This window comes from Oncorhynchus masou, chromosome 29, assembly GCF_036934945.1.
Source record: "Oncorhynchus masou masou isolate Uvic2021 chromosome 29, UVic_Omas_1.1, whole genome shotgun sequence".
Lineage (NCBI taxonomy): Eukaryota > Metazoa > Chordata > Actinopteri > Salmoniformes > Salmonidae > Oncorhynchus > Oncorhynchus masou.
The window spans coordinates 100,461,715-100,474,930 of record NC_088240.1 but is presented as its reverse complement, the minus strand read 5'-3'; the positions used below and the strand labels follow the sequence as shown (position 1 = coordinate 100,474,930).

The 13,216-nt window shown below is 43.5% G+C and overlaps 23 non-coding genes across 23 annotated transcripts; all 23 read left to right on the top strand.

Moving 5' to 3' along the window:
- The first annotated feature begins 20 nt into the window (after positions 1-20).
- Positions 21-93, top strand: trnak-cuu (transfer RNA lysine (anticodon CUU)). Its single transcript has one exon. It is a non-coding gene; the product is annotated as a tRNA-Lys (tRNA).
- Positions 94-519: 426 nt separating this feature from the next.
- On the top strand, positions 520-592 carry trnak-cuu (transfer RNA lysine (anticodon CUU)). Its single transcript has one exon. It is a non-coding gene; the product is annotated as a tRNA-Lys (tRNA).
- Positions 593-843: 251 nt separating this feature from the next.
- trnak-cuu (transfer RNA lysine (anticodon CUU)) lies at positions 844-916 on the top strand. Its single transcript has one exon. It is a non-coding gene; the product is annotated as a tRNA-Lys (tRNA).
- Positions 917-1,342: 426 nt separating this feature from the next.
- Positions 1,343-1,415, top strand: trnak-cuu (transfer RNA lysine (anticodon CUU)). The gene has a single exon. It is a non-coding gene; the product is annotated as a tRNA-Lys (tRNA).
- A 424-nt stretch (positions 1,416-1,839) lies between these two features.
- On the top strand, positions 1,840-1,912 carry trnak-cuu (transfer RNA lysine (anticodon CUU)). The gene has a single exon. It is a non-coding gene; the product is annotated as a tRNA-Lys (tRNA).
- A 425-nt stretch (positions 1,913-2,337) lies between these two features.
- On the top strand, positions 2,338-2,410 carry trnak-cuu (transfer RNA lysine (anticodon CUU)). Its single transcript has one exon. It is a non-coding gene; the product is annotated as a tRNA-Lys (tRNA).
- A 925-nt stretch (positions 2,411-3,335) lies between these two features.
- Positions 3,336-3,408, top strand: trnak-cuu (transfer RNA lysine (anticodon CUU)). The gene has a single exon. It is a non-coding gene; the product is annotated as a tRNA-Lys (tRNA).
- A 564-nt stretch (positions 3,409-3,972) lies between these two features.
- On the top strand, positions 3,973-4,045 carry trnak-cuu (transfer RNA lysine (anticodon CUU)). The gene has a single exon. It is a non-coding gene; the product is annotated as a tRNA-Lys (tRNA).
- Positions 4,046-4,794: 749 nt separating this feature from the next.
- Positions 4,795-4,867, top strand: trnak-cuu (transfer RNA lysine (anticodon CUU)). Its single transcript has one exon. It is a non-coding gene; the product is annotated as a tRNA-Lys (tRNA).
- A 426-nt stretch (positions 4,868-5,293) lies between these two features.
- Positions 5,294-5,366, top strand: trnak-cuu (transfer RNA lysine (anticodon CUU)). The gene has a single exon. It is a non-coding gene; the product is annotated as a tRNA-Lys (tRNA).
- Positions 5,367-6,616: 1,250 nt separating this feature from the next.
- Positions 6,617-6,689, top strand: trnak-cuu (transfer RNA lysine (anticodon CUU)). The gene has a single exon. It is a non-coding gene; the product is annotated as a tRNA-Lys (tRNA).
- A 425-nt stretch (positions 6,690-7,114) lies between these two features.
- Positions 7,115-7,187, top strand: trnak-cuu (transfer RNA lysine (anticodon CUU)). Its single transcript has one exon. It is a non-coding gene; the product is annotated as a tRNA-Lys (tRNA).
- A 426-nt stretch (positions 7,188-7,613) lies between these two features.
- Positions 7,614-7,686, top strand: trnak-cuu (transfer RNA lysine (anticodon CUU)). The gene has a single exon. It is a non-coding gene; the product is annotated as a tRNA-Lys (tRNA).
- A 425-nt stretch (positions 7,687-8,111) lies between these two features.
- Positions 8,112-8,184, top strand: trnak-cuu (transfer RNA lysine (anticodon CUU)). Its single transcript has one exon. It is a non-coding gene; the product is annotated as a tRNA-Lys (tRNA).
- A 425-nt stretch (positions 8,185-8,609) lies between these two features.
- Positions 8,610-8,682, top strand: trnak-cuu (transfer RNA lysine (anticodon CUU)). The gene has a single exon. It is a non-coding gene; the product is annotated as a tRNA-Lys (tRNA).
- A 426-nt stretch (positions 8,683-9,108) lies between these two features.
- trnak-cuu (transfer RNA lysine (anticodon CUU)) lies at positions 9,109-9,181 on the top strand. The gene has a single exon. It is a non-coding gene; the product is annotated as a tRNA-Lys (tRNA).
- Positions 9,182-9,432: 251 nt separating this feature from the next.
- On the top strand, positions 9,433-9,505 carry trnak-cuu (transfer RNA lysine (anticodon CUU)). The gene has a single exon. It is a non-coding gene; the product is annotated as a tRNA-Lys (tRNA).
- A 425-nt stretch (positions 9,506-9,930) lies between these two features.
- Positions 9,931-10,003, top strand: trnak-cuu (transfer RNA lysine (anticodon CUU)). Its single transcript has one exon. It is a non-coding gene; the product is annotated as a tRNA-Lys (tRNA).
- Positions 10,004-10,429: 426 nt separating this feature from the next.
- On the top strand, positions 10,430-10,502 carry trnak-cuu (transfer RNA lysine (anticodon CUU)). The gene has a single exon. It is a non-coding gene; the product is annotated as a tRNA-Lys (tRNA).
- A 423-nt stretch (positions 10,503-10,925) lies between these two features.
- On the top strand, positions 10,926-10,998 carry trnak-cuu (transfer RNA lysine (anticodon CUU)). Its single transcript has one exon. It is a non-coding gene; the product is annotated as a tRNA-Lys (tRNA).
- A 933-nt stretch (positions 10,999-11,931) lies between these two features.
- Positions 11,932-12,004, top strand: trnak-cuu (transfer RNA lysine (anticodon CUU)). The gene has a single exon. It is a non-coding gene; the product is annotated as a tRNA-Lys (tRNA).
- Positions 12,005-12,429: 425 nt separating this feature from the next.
- On the top strand, positions 12,430-12,502 carry trnak-cuu (transfer RNA lysine (anticodon CUU)). Its single transcript has one exon. It is a non-coding gene; the product is annotated as a tRNA-Lys (tRNA).
- Positions 12,503-12,928: 426 nt separating this feature from the next.
- trnak-cuu (transfer RNA lysine (anticodon CUU)) lies at positions 12,929-13,001 on the top strand. Its single transcript has one exon. It is a non-coding gene; the product is annotated as a tRNA-Lys (tRNA).
- Positions 13,002-13,216: the final 215 nt, after the last annotated feature.

Here is a 13,216-nt window from a genome sequence, read left to right as displayed (position 1 = left end):
GTCAAAATAACTATTGAGGTACCTGGCTAGCTCAGTCGGTAGAGCATGAGACTCTTAATCTCAGGGTCGTGGGTTCGAGCCCCACGTTAGGTGGTTATTTTCTCTGCCGAAGCACCAACTGACTTCGCAAACAACCATCTGCTTGGAATTTCGAGCAGGCTTGCCACCCTGCAAAGTTGGTGATACAGAAGGCGATGAATTTGTATTCCATCTCTGCCTGCACTCTATCCTGTCATCTCAATGACATCCCTATTACCTATGAAAAGTCCTCCGAAATGGATGGAATAAATGATAATTTTCATGGCAAGAAATAGACAGGCAGAGGCTTCAAGAAGAATACTTGCTCCTGGTGGGGCTTGAACTCATAACCTTGTCATCTAATTGCTGTATACTGCTGTATAAGTACAACACTCTAACAGATTGCACCACAGGATCCAACAACAAAAACTCAATGATCACCATATTTAGCAGAAACTGTGATGTACGATATTCGGACCAAGTCAAAATCACTATAGAGGTACCTGGCTAGCTCAGTTGGTAGAGCATGAGACTCTTAATCTCAGGGTCGTGGGTTCGAGCCCCACGTTAGGTGATTATTTTCTCTGCCGAAGCACCAACTGACTTCGCAAACAACCATCTGCTTGGAATTTCGAGCAGGCTTGCCACCCTGCAAAGTTGGTGATACTTATAACCTTGTCATCTAATTCCTGTATACTGCTGTATAAGTACAACACGCTAACAGATTGCACCACAGGATCCATCAACAACACTCTCACAGAACCCCATATTTGGCAAAAACGTGGCTGTACGATATTCAAACCAAGTCAAAATAACTATTGAGGTACCTGGCTAGCTCAGTCGGTAGAGCATGAGACTCTTAATCTCAGGGTCGTGGGTTCGAGCCCCACGTTAGGTGGTTATTTTCTCTGCCGAAGCACCAACTGACTTCGCAAACAACCATCTGCTTGGATTTTCGAGCAGGCTTGCCACCCTGCAAAGTTGGTGATACAGAAGGCGATGAATTTGTATTCCATCTCTGCCTGCACTCTATCCTGTCATCTCAATGACATCCCTATTACCTATGAGAAGTCCTCCGAAATGGATGGAATAAATGATAATTTTCATGGCAAGAAATAGACAGGCAGAGGCTTCAAGAAGAATACTTGCTCCTGGTGGGGCTTGAACTCATAACCTTGTCATCTAATTGCTGTATACTGCTGTATAAGTACAACACTCTAACAGATTGCACCACAGGATCCAACAACAAAAACTCAATGATCACCATATTTAGCAGAAACTGTGATGTACGATATTCGAACCAAGTCAAAATCACTATAGAGGTACCTGGCTAGCTCAGTCGGTAGAGCATGAGACTCTTAATCTCAGGGTCGTGGGTTCGAGCCCCACGTTAGGTGATTATTTTCTCTGCCGAAGCACCAACTGACTTCGCAAACAACCATCTGCTTGGAATTTCGAGCAGGCTTGCCACCCTGCAAAGTTGGTGATACAGAAGGCGATGAATTTGTATTCCATCTCTGCCTGCACTCTATCCTGTCATCTCAATGACATCCCTATTACCTATGAAAGTCCTCCGAAATGGATGGAATAAATGATAATTTTCAGGGCAAGAAATAGACAGGCAGAGGATTCAAGAAGAATACTTGCTCCTGGTGGAGCTTGAACTTATAACCTTGTCATCTAATTGCTGTATACTGCTGTATAAGTACAACACGCTAACAGATTGCACCACAGGATCCATCAACAACACTCACTGATCACCATATTTTGCAGAAACTGGGATGTACGATATTCGAACCAAGTCAAAATAACTATTGAGGTACCTGGCTAGCTCAGTCGGTAGAGCATGAGACTCTTAATCTCAGGGTCGTGGGTTCGAGCCCCACGTTAGGTGATTATTTTCTCTGCTGAAGCACCAACTCACTTCGCAAACAGCCATCCGCTTGGAATTTCGAGCAGGCTTTCCACTCTGCGTAGCTGGTGATACAGAAGACTATGAATTTGTATTCTATCTCTGCCTGCACTCTATCCTGTCATCTCAATGACATCCCTATTACCTATGAAAAGTCCTCCGAAATGGATGGAATAAATGATAATTTTCCGGACAAGAAATAGACAGGCAGAGGATTCAAGAAGAATACTTGCTCCTGGTGGAGCTTGAACTTATAACCTTGTCATCTAATTGCTGTATACTGCTGTATAAGTACAACACGCTAACAGATTGCACCACAGGATCCATCAACAACACTCACTGATCACCATATTTTGCAGAAACGTGGCTGTACGATATTCAAACCAAGTCAAAATAACTATTGAGGTACCTGGCTAGCTCAGTCGGTAGAGCATGAGACTCTTAATCTCAGGGTCGTGGGTTCGAGCCCCACGTTAGGTGATTATTTTCTCTGCCGAAGCACCAACTGACTTCGCAAACAACCATCTGCTTGGAATTTCGAGCAGGCTTGCCACCCTGCAAAGTTGGTGATACAGAAGACTATGAATTTGTATTCTATCTCTGCCTGCACTCTATCCTGTCATCTCAATGACATCCCTAGTACCTATGAAACGTCCTCCAAAATGGATGGAATAAATGATCATTTTCATGGCAAGAAATAGACAGGCAGAGGCTTCAAGAAGAATACTTGCTCCTGGTGGGGCTTGAACTCATAACCTTGTCATCTAATTGCTGTATACTGCTGTATAAGTACAACACTCTAACAGATTGCACCACAGGATCCAACAACAAAAACTCAATGATCACCATATTTAGCAGAAACTGTGATGTACGATATTCGAAACAAGTCAAAATCACTATAGAGGTACCTGGCTAGCTCAGTCGGTAGAGCATGAGACTCTTAATCTCAGGGTCGTGGGTTCGAAGCCCCACGTTAGGTGCTTATTTTCTCTGCCGAAGCACCAACTGACTTCGCAAACAACCATCTGCTTGGAATTTCGAGCAGGCTTGCCACCCTGCAAAGTTGGTGATACAGAAGGCGATGAATTTGTATTCCATCTCTGCCTGCACTCTATCCTGTCATCTCAATGACATCCATATTACCTATGAAAAGTCCTCCGAAATGGATGGAATAAATGATAATTTTCCGGACAAGAAATAGACAGGCAGAGGATTCAAGAAGAATACTTGCTCCTGGTGGAGCTTGAACTTATAACCTTGTCATCTAATTGCTGTATACTGCTGTATAAGTACAACACGCTAACAGATTGCACCACAGGATCCATCAACAACACTCACTGATCACCATATTTTGCAGAAACTGGGATGTACGATATTCGAACCAAGTCAAAATAACTATTGAGGTACCTGGCTAGCTCAGTCGGTAGAGCATGAGACTCTTAATCTCAGGGTCGTGGGTTCGAGCCCCACGTTAGGTGATTATTTTCTCTGCCGAAGCACCAACTGACTTCGCAAACAACCATCTGCTTGGAATTTCGAGCAGGCTTGCCACCCTGCAAAGTTGGTGATACAGAAGGCGATGAATTTGTATTCCATCTCTGCCTGCACTCTATCCTGTCATCTCAATGACATCCATATTACCTATGAAACGTCCTCCGAAATGGATGGAATAAATGATAATTTTCCGAACAAGAAATAGACAGGCAGAAATTCAAGAAGATGATACAGAATAAATTTGTATCCAATCTGCCTTTCTATCCTGTCATCTCAATGACATCCCTAGTACCAAGTCCTCCAAAATGGATGGAATAAATGATCATTTTCATGGCAGAAATAGACAGGCAGAGGCTTCAAGAAGAATACTTGCTCCTGGTGGGGCTTGAACTCATAACCTTGTCATCTAATTGCTGTATACTGCTGTATAAGTACAACACTCTAACAGATTGCACCACAGGATCCAACAACAAAAACTCAATGATCACCATATTTAGCAGAAACTGTGATGTACGATATTCGAACCAAGTCAAAATCACTATAGAGGTACCTGGCTAGCTCAGTCGGTAGAGCATGAGACTCTTAATCTCAGGGTCGTGGGTTCGAGCCCCACGTTAGGTGATTATTTTCTCTGCCGAAGCACCAACTGACTTCGCAAACAACCATCTGCTTGGAATTTCGAGCAGGCTTGCCACCCTGCAAAGTTGGTGATACTTATAACCTTGTCATCTAATTGCTGTATACTGCTGTATAAGTACAACACGCTAACAGATTGCACCACAGGATCCATCAACAACACTCTCACAGAACCCCATATTTGGCAGAAACGTGGCTGTACGATATTCAAACCAAGTCAAAACAACTATTGAGGTACCTGGCTAGCTCAGTCGGTAGAGCATGAGACTCTTAATCTCAGGGTCGTGGGTTCGAGCCCCACGTTTGGTGATTATTTTCTCTGCTGAAGCACCAACTCACTTCGCAAACAGCCATCCGCTTGGAATTTCGAGCAGGCTTTCCACTCTGCGTAGCTGGTGATACAGAAGACTATGAATTTGTATTCTATCTCTGCCTGCACTCTATCCTGTCATCTCAATGACATCCCTATTACCTATGAAAAGTCCTCCGAAATGGATGGAATAAATGATAATTTTCCGGACAAGAAATAGACAGGCAGAGGATTCAAGAAGAATACTTGCTCCTGGTGGAGCTTGAACTTATAACCTTGTCATCTAATTGCTGTATACTGCTGTATAAGTACAACACGCTAACAGATTGCACCACAGGATCCATCAACAACACTCACTGATCACCATATTTTGCAGAAACTGGGATGTACGATATTCGAACCAAGTCAAAATAACTATTGAGGTACCTGGCTAGCTCAGTCGGTAGAGCATGAGACTCTTAATCTCAGGGTCGTGGGTTCGAGCCCCACGTTAGGTGATTATTTTCTCTGCCGAAGCACCAACTGACTTCGCAAACAACCATCTGCTTGGAATTTCGAGCAGGCTTGCCACCCTGCAAAGTTGGTGATACAGAAGACTATGAATTTGTATTCCATCTCTGCCTGCACTCTATCCTGTCATCTCAATGACATCCCTATTACCTATGAAAAGTCCTCCGAAATGGATGGAATAAATGATAATTTTCCGGACAAGAAATAGACAGGCAGAGGCTTCAAGAAGAATACTTGCTCCTGGTGGGGCTTGAACTCATAACCTTGTCATCTAATTGCTGTATACTGCTGTATAAGTACAACACTCTAACAGATTGCACCACAGGATCCAACAACAAAAACTCAATGATCACCATATTTAGCAGAAACTGTGATGTACGATATTCGAACCAAGTCAAAATCACTATTGAGGTACCTGGCTAGCTCAGTCGGTAGAGCATGAGACTCTTAATCTCAGGGTCGTGGGTTCGAGCCCCACGTTAGGTGGTTATTTTCTCTGCCGAAGCACCAACTGACTTCGCAAACAACCATCTGCTTGGAATTTCGAGCAGGCTTGCCACCCTGCAAAGTTGGTGATACAGAAGGCGATGAATTTGTATTCCATCTCTGCCTGCACTCTATCCTGTCATCTCAATGACATCCCTATTACCTATGAAAAGTCCTCCGAAATGGATGGAATAAATGATAATTTTCCGGACAAGAAATAGACAGGCAGAGGATTCAAGAAGAATACTTGCTCCTGGTGGAGCTTGAACTTATAACCTTGTCATCTAATTGCTGTATACTGCTGTATAAGTACAACACTCTAACAGATTGCACCACAGGATCCATCAACAAGACTCAATGATCACCATATTTAGCAGAAACTGTGATGTACGATATTCGAAACAAGTCAAAATCACTATAGAGGTACCTGGCTAGCTCAGTCGGTAGAGCATGAGACTCTTAATCTCAGGGGCGTGGGATCGAGCCCCACGTTAGGTGTATTATTTTCTCTGCCGAAGCACCAACTGACTTCGCAAACAACCATCTGCTTGGAATTTCGAGCAGGCTTGCCACCCTGCAAAGTTGGTGATACAGAAGGCGATGAATTTGTATTCCATCTCTGCCTGCACTCTATCCTGTCATCTCAATGACATCCCTATTACCTATGAGAAGTCCTCCGAAATGGATGGAATAAATGATCATTTTCATGGCAAGAAATAGACAGGCAGAGGCTTCAAGAAGAATACTTGCTCCTGGTGGGGCTTGAACTCATAACCTTGTCATCTAATTGCTGTATACTGCTGTATAAGTACAACACTCTAACAGATTGCACCACAGGATCCAACAACAAAAACTCAATGATCACCATATTTAGCAGAAACTGTGATGTACGATATTCGGAAACCAAGTCAAAATCACTATAGAGGTACCTGGCTAGCTCAGTTGGTAGAGCATGAGACTCTTAATCTCAGGGTCGTGGGTTGAGCCCCACGTTAGGTGATTATTTTCTCTGCCGAAGCACCAACTGACTTCGCAAACAACCATCTGCTTGGAATTTCGAGCAGGCTTGCCACCCTGCAAAGTTGGTGATACTTATAACCTTGTCATCTAATTGCTGTATACTGCTGTATAAGTACAACACGCTAACAGATTGCACCACAGGATCCATCAACAACACTCTCACAGAACCCCATATTTGGCAGAAACGTGGCTGTACGATATTCAAACCAAGTCAAAACAACTATTGAGGTACCTGGCTAGCTCAGTCGGTAGAGCATGAGACTCTTAATCTCAGGGTCGTGGGTTCGAGCCCCACGTTAGGTGATTATTTTCTCTGCTGAAGCACCAACTCACTTCGCAAACAGCCATCCGCTTGGAATTTCGAGCAGGCTTTCCACTCTGCGTAGCTGGTGATACAGAAGACTATGAATTTGTATTCTATCTCTGCCTGCACTCTATCCTGTCATCTCAATGACATCCTTGTTACCTATGAAAAGTCCTCCGAAATGGATGGAATAAATGATAATTTTCCGGACAAGAAATAGACAGGCAGAGGATTCAAGAAGAATACTTGCTCCTGGTGGAGCTTGAACTTATAACCTTGTCATCTAATTGCTGTATACTGCTGTATAAGTACAACACGCTAACAGATTGCACCACAGGATCCATCAACAACACTCACTGATCACCATATTTTGCAGAAACGTGGCTGTACGATATTCAAACCAAGTCAAAATAACTATTGAGGTACCTGGCTAGCTCAGTCGGTAGAGCATGAGACTCTTAATCTCAGGGTCGTGGGTTCGAGCCCCACGTTAGGTGGTTATTTTCTCTGCCGAAGCACCAACTGACTTCGCAAACAACCATCTGCTTGGAATTTCGAGCAGGCTTGCCACCCTGCAAAGTTGGTGATACAGAAGGCGATGAATTTGTATTCCATCTCTGCCTGCACTCTATCCTGTCATCTCAATGACATCCCTATTACCTATGAGAAGTCCTCCGAAATGGATGGAATAAATGATAATTTTCATGGCAAGAAATAGACAGGCAGAGGCTTCAAGAAGAATACTTGCTCCTGGTGGGGCTTGAACTCATAACCTTGTCATCTAATTGCTGTATACTGCTGTATAAGTACAACACTCTAACAGATTGCACCACAGGATCCAACAACAAAAACTCAATGATCACCATATTTAGCAGAAACTGTGATGTACGATATTCGAACCAAGTCAAAATCACTATAGAGGTACCTGGCTAGCTCAGTCGGTAGAGCATGAGACTCTTAATCTCAGGGTCGTGGGTTCGAGCCCCACGTTAGGTGATTATTTTCTCTGCCGAAGCACCAACTGACTTCGCAAACAACCATCTGCTTGGAATTTCGAGCAGGCTTGCCACCCTGCAAAGTTGGTGATACAGAAGGCGATGAATTTGTATTCCATCTCTGCCTGCACTCTATCCTGTCATCTCAATGACATCCCTATTACCTATGAAAAGTCCTCCGAAATGGATGGAATAAATGATAATTTTCAGGGCAAGAAATAGACAGGCAGAGGATTCAAGAAGAATACTTGCTCCTGGTGGAGCTTGAACTTATAACCTTGTCATCTAATTGCTGTATACTGCTGTATAAGTACAACACGCTAACAGATTGCACCACAGGATCCATCAACAACACTCACTGATCACCATATTTTGCAGAAACTGGGATGTACGATATTCGAACCAAGTCAAAATAACTATTGAGGTACCTGGCTAGCTCAGTCGGTAGAGCATGAGACTCTTAATCTCAGGGTCGTGGGTTCGAGCCCCACGTTAGGTGATTATTTTCTCTGCTGAAGCACCAACTCACTTCGCAAACAGCCATCCGCTTGGAATTTCGAGCAGGCTTTCCACTCTGCGTAGCTGGTGATACAGAAGACTATGAATTTGTATTCTATCTCTGCCTGCACTCTATCCTGTCATCTCAATGACATCCCTATTACCTATGAAAAGTCCTCCGAAATGGATGGAATAAATGATAATTTTCCGGACAAGAAATAGACAGGCAGAGGATTCAAGAAGAATACTTGCTCCTGGTGGAGCTTGAACTTATAACCTTGTCATCTAATTGCTGTATACTGCTGTATAAGTACAACACGCTAACAGATTGCACCACAGGATCCATCAACAACACTCACTGATCACCATATTTTGCAGAAACTGGGATGTACGATATTCGAACCAAGTCAAAATAACTATTGAGGTACCTGGCTAGCTCAGTCGGTAGAGCATGAGACTCTTAATCTCAGGGTCGTGGGTTCGAGCCCCACGTTAGGTGATTATTTTCTCTGCCGAAGCACCAACTGACTTCGCAAACAACCATCTGCTTGGAATTTCGAGCAGGCTTGCCACCCTGCAAAGTTGGTGATACAGAAGACTATGAATTTGTATTCCATCTCTGCCTGCACTCTATCCTGTCATCTCAATGACATCCCTATTACCTATGAAAAGTCCTCCAAAATGGATGGAATAAATGATCATTTTCATGGCAAGAAATAGACAGGCAGAGGCTTCAAGAAGAATACTTGCTCCTGGTGGGGCTTGAACTCATAACCTTGTCATCTAATTGCTGTATACTGCTGTATAAGTACAACACTCTAACAGATTGCACCACAGGATCCAACAACAAAAACTCAATGATCACCATATTTAGCAGAAACTGTGATGTACGATATTCGAACCAAGTCAAAATCACTATAGAGGTACCTGGCTAGCTCAGTCGGTAGAGCATGAGACTCTTAATCTCAGGGTCGTGGGTTCGAGCCCCACGTTAGGTGATTATTTTCTCTGCCGAAGCACCAACTGACTTCGCAAACAACCATCTGCTTGGAATTTCGAGCAGGCTTGCCACCCTGCAAAGTTGGTGATACTTATAACCTTGTCATCTAATTGCTGTATACTGCTGTATAAGTACAACACGCTAACAGATTGCACCACAGGATCCATCAACAACACTCTCACAGAACCCCATATTTGGCAGAAACGTGGCTGTACGATATTCAAACCAAGTCAAAACAACTATTGAGGTACCTGGCTAGCTCAGTCGGTAGAGCATGAGACTCTTAATCTCAGGGTCGTGGGTTCGAGCCCCACGTTAGGTGACTATTTTCTCTGCTGAAGCACCAACTCACTTCGCAAACAGCCATCCGCTTGGAATTTCGAGCAGGCTTTCCACTCTGCGTAGCTGGTGATACAGAAGACTATGAATTTGTATTCTATCTCTGCCTGCACTCTATCCTGTCATCTCAATGACATCCCTATTACCTATGAAAAGTCCTCCGAAATGGATGGAATAAATGATAATTTTCCGGACAAGAAATAGACAGGCAGAGGATTCAAGAAGAATACTTGCTCCTGGTGGAGCTTGAACTTATAACCTTGTCATCTAATTGCTGTATACTGCTGTATAAGTACAACACGCTAACAGATTGCACCACAGGATCCATCAACAACACTCACTGATCACCATATTTTGCAGAAACTGGGATGTACGATATTCGAACCAAGTCAAAATAACTATTGAGGTACCTGGCTAGCTCAGTCGGTAGAGCATGAGACTCTTAATCTCAGGGTCGTGGGTTCGAGCCCCACGTTAGGTGATTATTTTCTCTGCCGAAGCACCAACTGACTTCGCAAACAACCATCTGCTTGGAATTTCGAGCAGGCTTGCCACCCTGCAAAGTTGGTGATACAGAAGGCGATGAATTTGTATTCCATCTCTGCCTGCACTCTATCCTGTCATCTCAATGACATCCCTATTACCTATGAAAAGTCCTCCGAAATGGATGGAATAAATGATAATTTTCCGGACAAGAAATAGACAGGCAGAGGCTTCAAGAAGAATACTTGCTCCTGGTGGGGCTTGAACTCATAACCTTGTCATCTAATTGCTGTATACTGCTGTATAAGTACAACACTCTAACAGATTGCACCACAGGATCCAACAACAAAAACTCAATGATCACCATATTTAGCAGAAACTGTGATGTACGATATTCGAACCAAGTCAAAATCACTATTGAGGTACCTGGCTAGCTCAGTCGGTAGAGCATGAGACTCTTAATCTCAGGGTCGTGGGTTCGAGCCCCACGTTAGGTGGTTATTTTCTCTGCCGAAGCACCAACTGACTTCGCAAACAACCATCTGCTTGGAATTTCGAGCAGGCTTGCCACCCTGCAAAGTTGGTGATACAGAAGGCGATGAATTTGTATTCCATCTCTGCCTGCACTCTATCCTGTCATCTCAATGACATCCCTATTACCTATGAAAAGTCCTCCGAAATGGATGGAATAAATGATAATTTTCCGGACAAGAAATAGACAGGCAGAGGATTCAAGAAGAATACTTGCTCCTGGTGGGGCTTGAACTCATAACCTTGTCATCTAATTGCTGTATACTGCTGTATAAGTACAACACTCTAACAGATTGCACCACAGGATCCATCAAAAACTCAATGATCACCATATTTAGCAGAAACTGTGATGTACGATATTGGAAACAAGTCAAAATCACTATAGAGGTACCTGGCTAGCTCAGTCGGTAGAGCATGAGACTCTTAATCTCAGGGTCGTGGGTTCGAGCCCCACGTTAGGTGATTATTTTCTCTGCCGAAGCACCAACTGACTTCGCAAACAACCATCTGCTTGGAATTTCGAGCAGGCTTGCCACCCTGCAAAGTTGGTGATACAGAAGGCGATGAATTTGTATTCCATCTCTGCCTGCACTCTATCCTGTCATCTCAATGACATCCCTATTACCTATGAGAAGTCCTCCGAAATGGATGGAATAAATGATCATTTTCATGGCAAGAAATAGACAGGCAGAGGCTTCAAGAAGAATACTTGCTCCTGGTGGGGCTTGAACTCATAACCTTGTCATCTAATTGCTGTATACTGCTGTATAAGTACAACACTCTAACAGATTGCACCACAGGATCCAACAACAAAAACTCAATGATCACCATATTTAGCAGAAACTGTGATGTACGATATTCGAACCAAGTCAAAATCACTATTGAGGTACCTGGCTAGCTCAGTCGGTAGAGCATGAGACTCTTAATCTCAGGGTCGTGGGTTCAAGCCCCACGTTAGGTGGTTATTTTCTCTGCCGAAGCACCAACTGACTTCGCAAACAACCATCTGCTTGGAATTTCGAGCAGGCTTGCCACCCTGCAAAGTTGGCAAAGTTGGTGATACAGAAGGCGATGAATTTGTATTCCATCTCTGCCTGCACTCTATCCTGTCATCTCAATGACATCCCTATTACCTATGAAAAGTCCTCCGAAATGGATGGAATAAATGATAATTTTCCGGACAAGAAATAGACAGGCAGAGGATTCAAGAAGAATACTTGCTCCTGGTGGGGCTTGAACTCATAACCTTGTCATCTAATTGCTGTATACTGCTGTATAAGTACAACACTCTAACAGATTGCACCACAGGATCCATCAACAACACTCAATGATCACCATATTTAGCAGAAACTGTGATGTACGATATTCGAAACAAGTCAAAATCACTATAGAGGTACCTGGCTAGCTCAGTCGGTAGAGCATGAGACTCTTAATCTCAGGGTCGTGGGTTCGAGCCCCACGTTAGGTGATTATTTTCTCTGCCGAAGCACCAACTGACTTCGCAAACAACCATCTGCTTGGAATTTCGAGCAGGCTTGCCACCCTGCAAAGTTGGTGATACAGAAGGCGATGAATTTGTATTCCATCTCTGCCTGCACTCTATCCTGTCATCTCAATGACATCCCTATTACCTATGAAAAGTCCTCCGAAATGGATGGAATAAATGATCATTTTCATGGCAAGAAATAGACAGGCAGAGGCTTCAAGAAGAATACTTGCTCCTGGTGGGGCTTGAACTCATAACCTTGTCATCTAATTGCTGTATACTGCTGTATAAGTACAACACTCTAACAGATTGCACCACAGGATCCAACAACAAAACTCAATGATCACCATATTTAGCAGAAACTGTGATGTACGATATTCGAACCAAGTCAAAATCACTATTGAGGTACCTGGCTAGCTCAGTCGGTAGAGCATGAGACTCTTAATCTCAGGGTCGTGGGTTCGAGCCCCACGTTAGGTGGTTATTTTCTCTGCCGAAGCACCAACTGACTTCGCAAACAACCATCTGCTTGGAATTTCGAGCAGGCTTGCCACCCTGCAAAGTTGGTGATACAGAAGGCGATGAATTTGTATTCCATCTCTGCCTGCACTCTATCCTGTCATCTCAATGACATCCCTATTACCTATGAAAAGTCCTCCGAAATGGATGGAATAAATGATAATTTTCCGGACAAGAAATAGACAGGCAGAGGATTCAAGAAGAATACTTGCTCCTGGTGGGGCTTGAACTCATAACCTTGTCATCTAATTGCTGTATACTGCTGTATAAGTACAACACTCTAACAGATTGCACCACAGGATCCAACAACAAAAACTCAATGATCACCATATTTAGCAGAAACTGTGATGTACGATATTCGAAACAAGTCAAAATAACTATAGAGGTACCTGGCTAGCTCAGTCGGTAGAGCATGAGACTCTTAATCTCAGGGTCGTGGGTTCGAGCCCCACGTTAGGTGATTATTTTCTCTGCCGAAGCACCAACTCACTTCGCAAACAGCCATCTGCTTGGAATTTCGAGCAGGCTTTCCACTCTGCAATAGCTGGTGATACAGAAGACTATGAATTTGTATTCTATCTCTGCCTGCACTCTATCCTGTCATCTCAATGACATCCCTAGTACCTATGAAAAGTCCTCCAAAATGGATGGAATAAATGATCATTTTCATGGCAA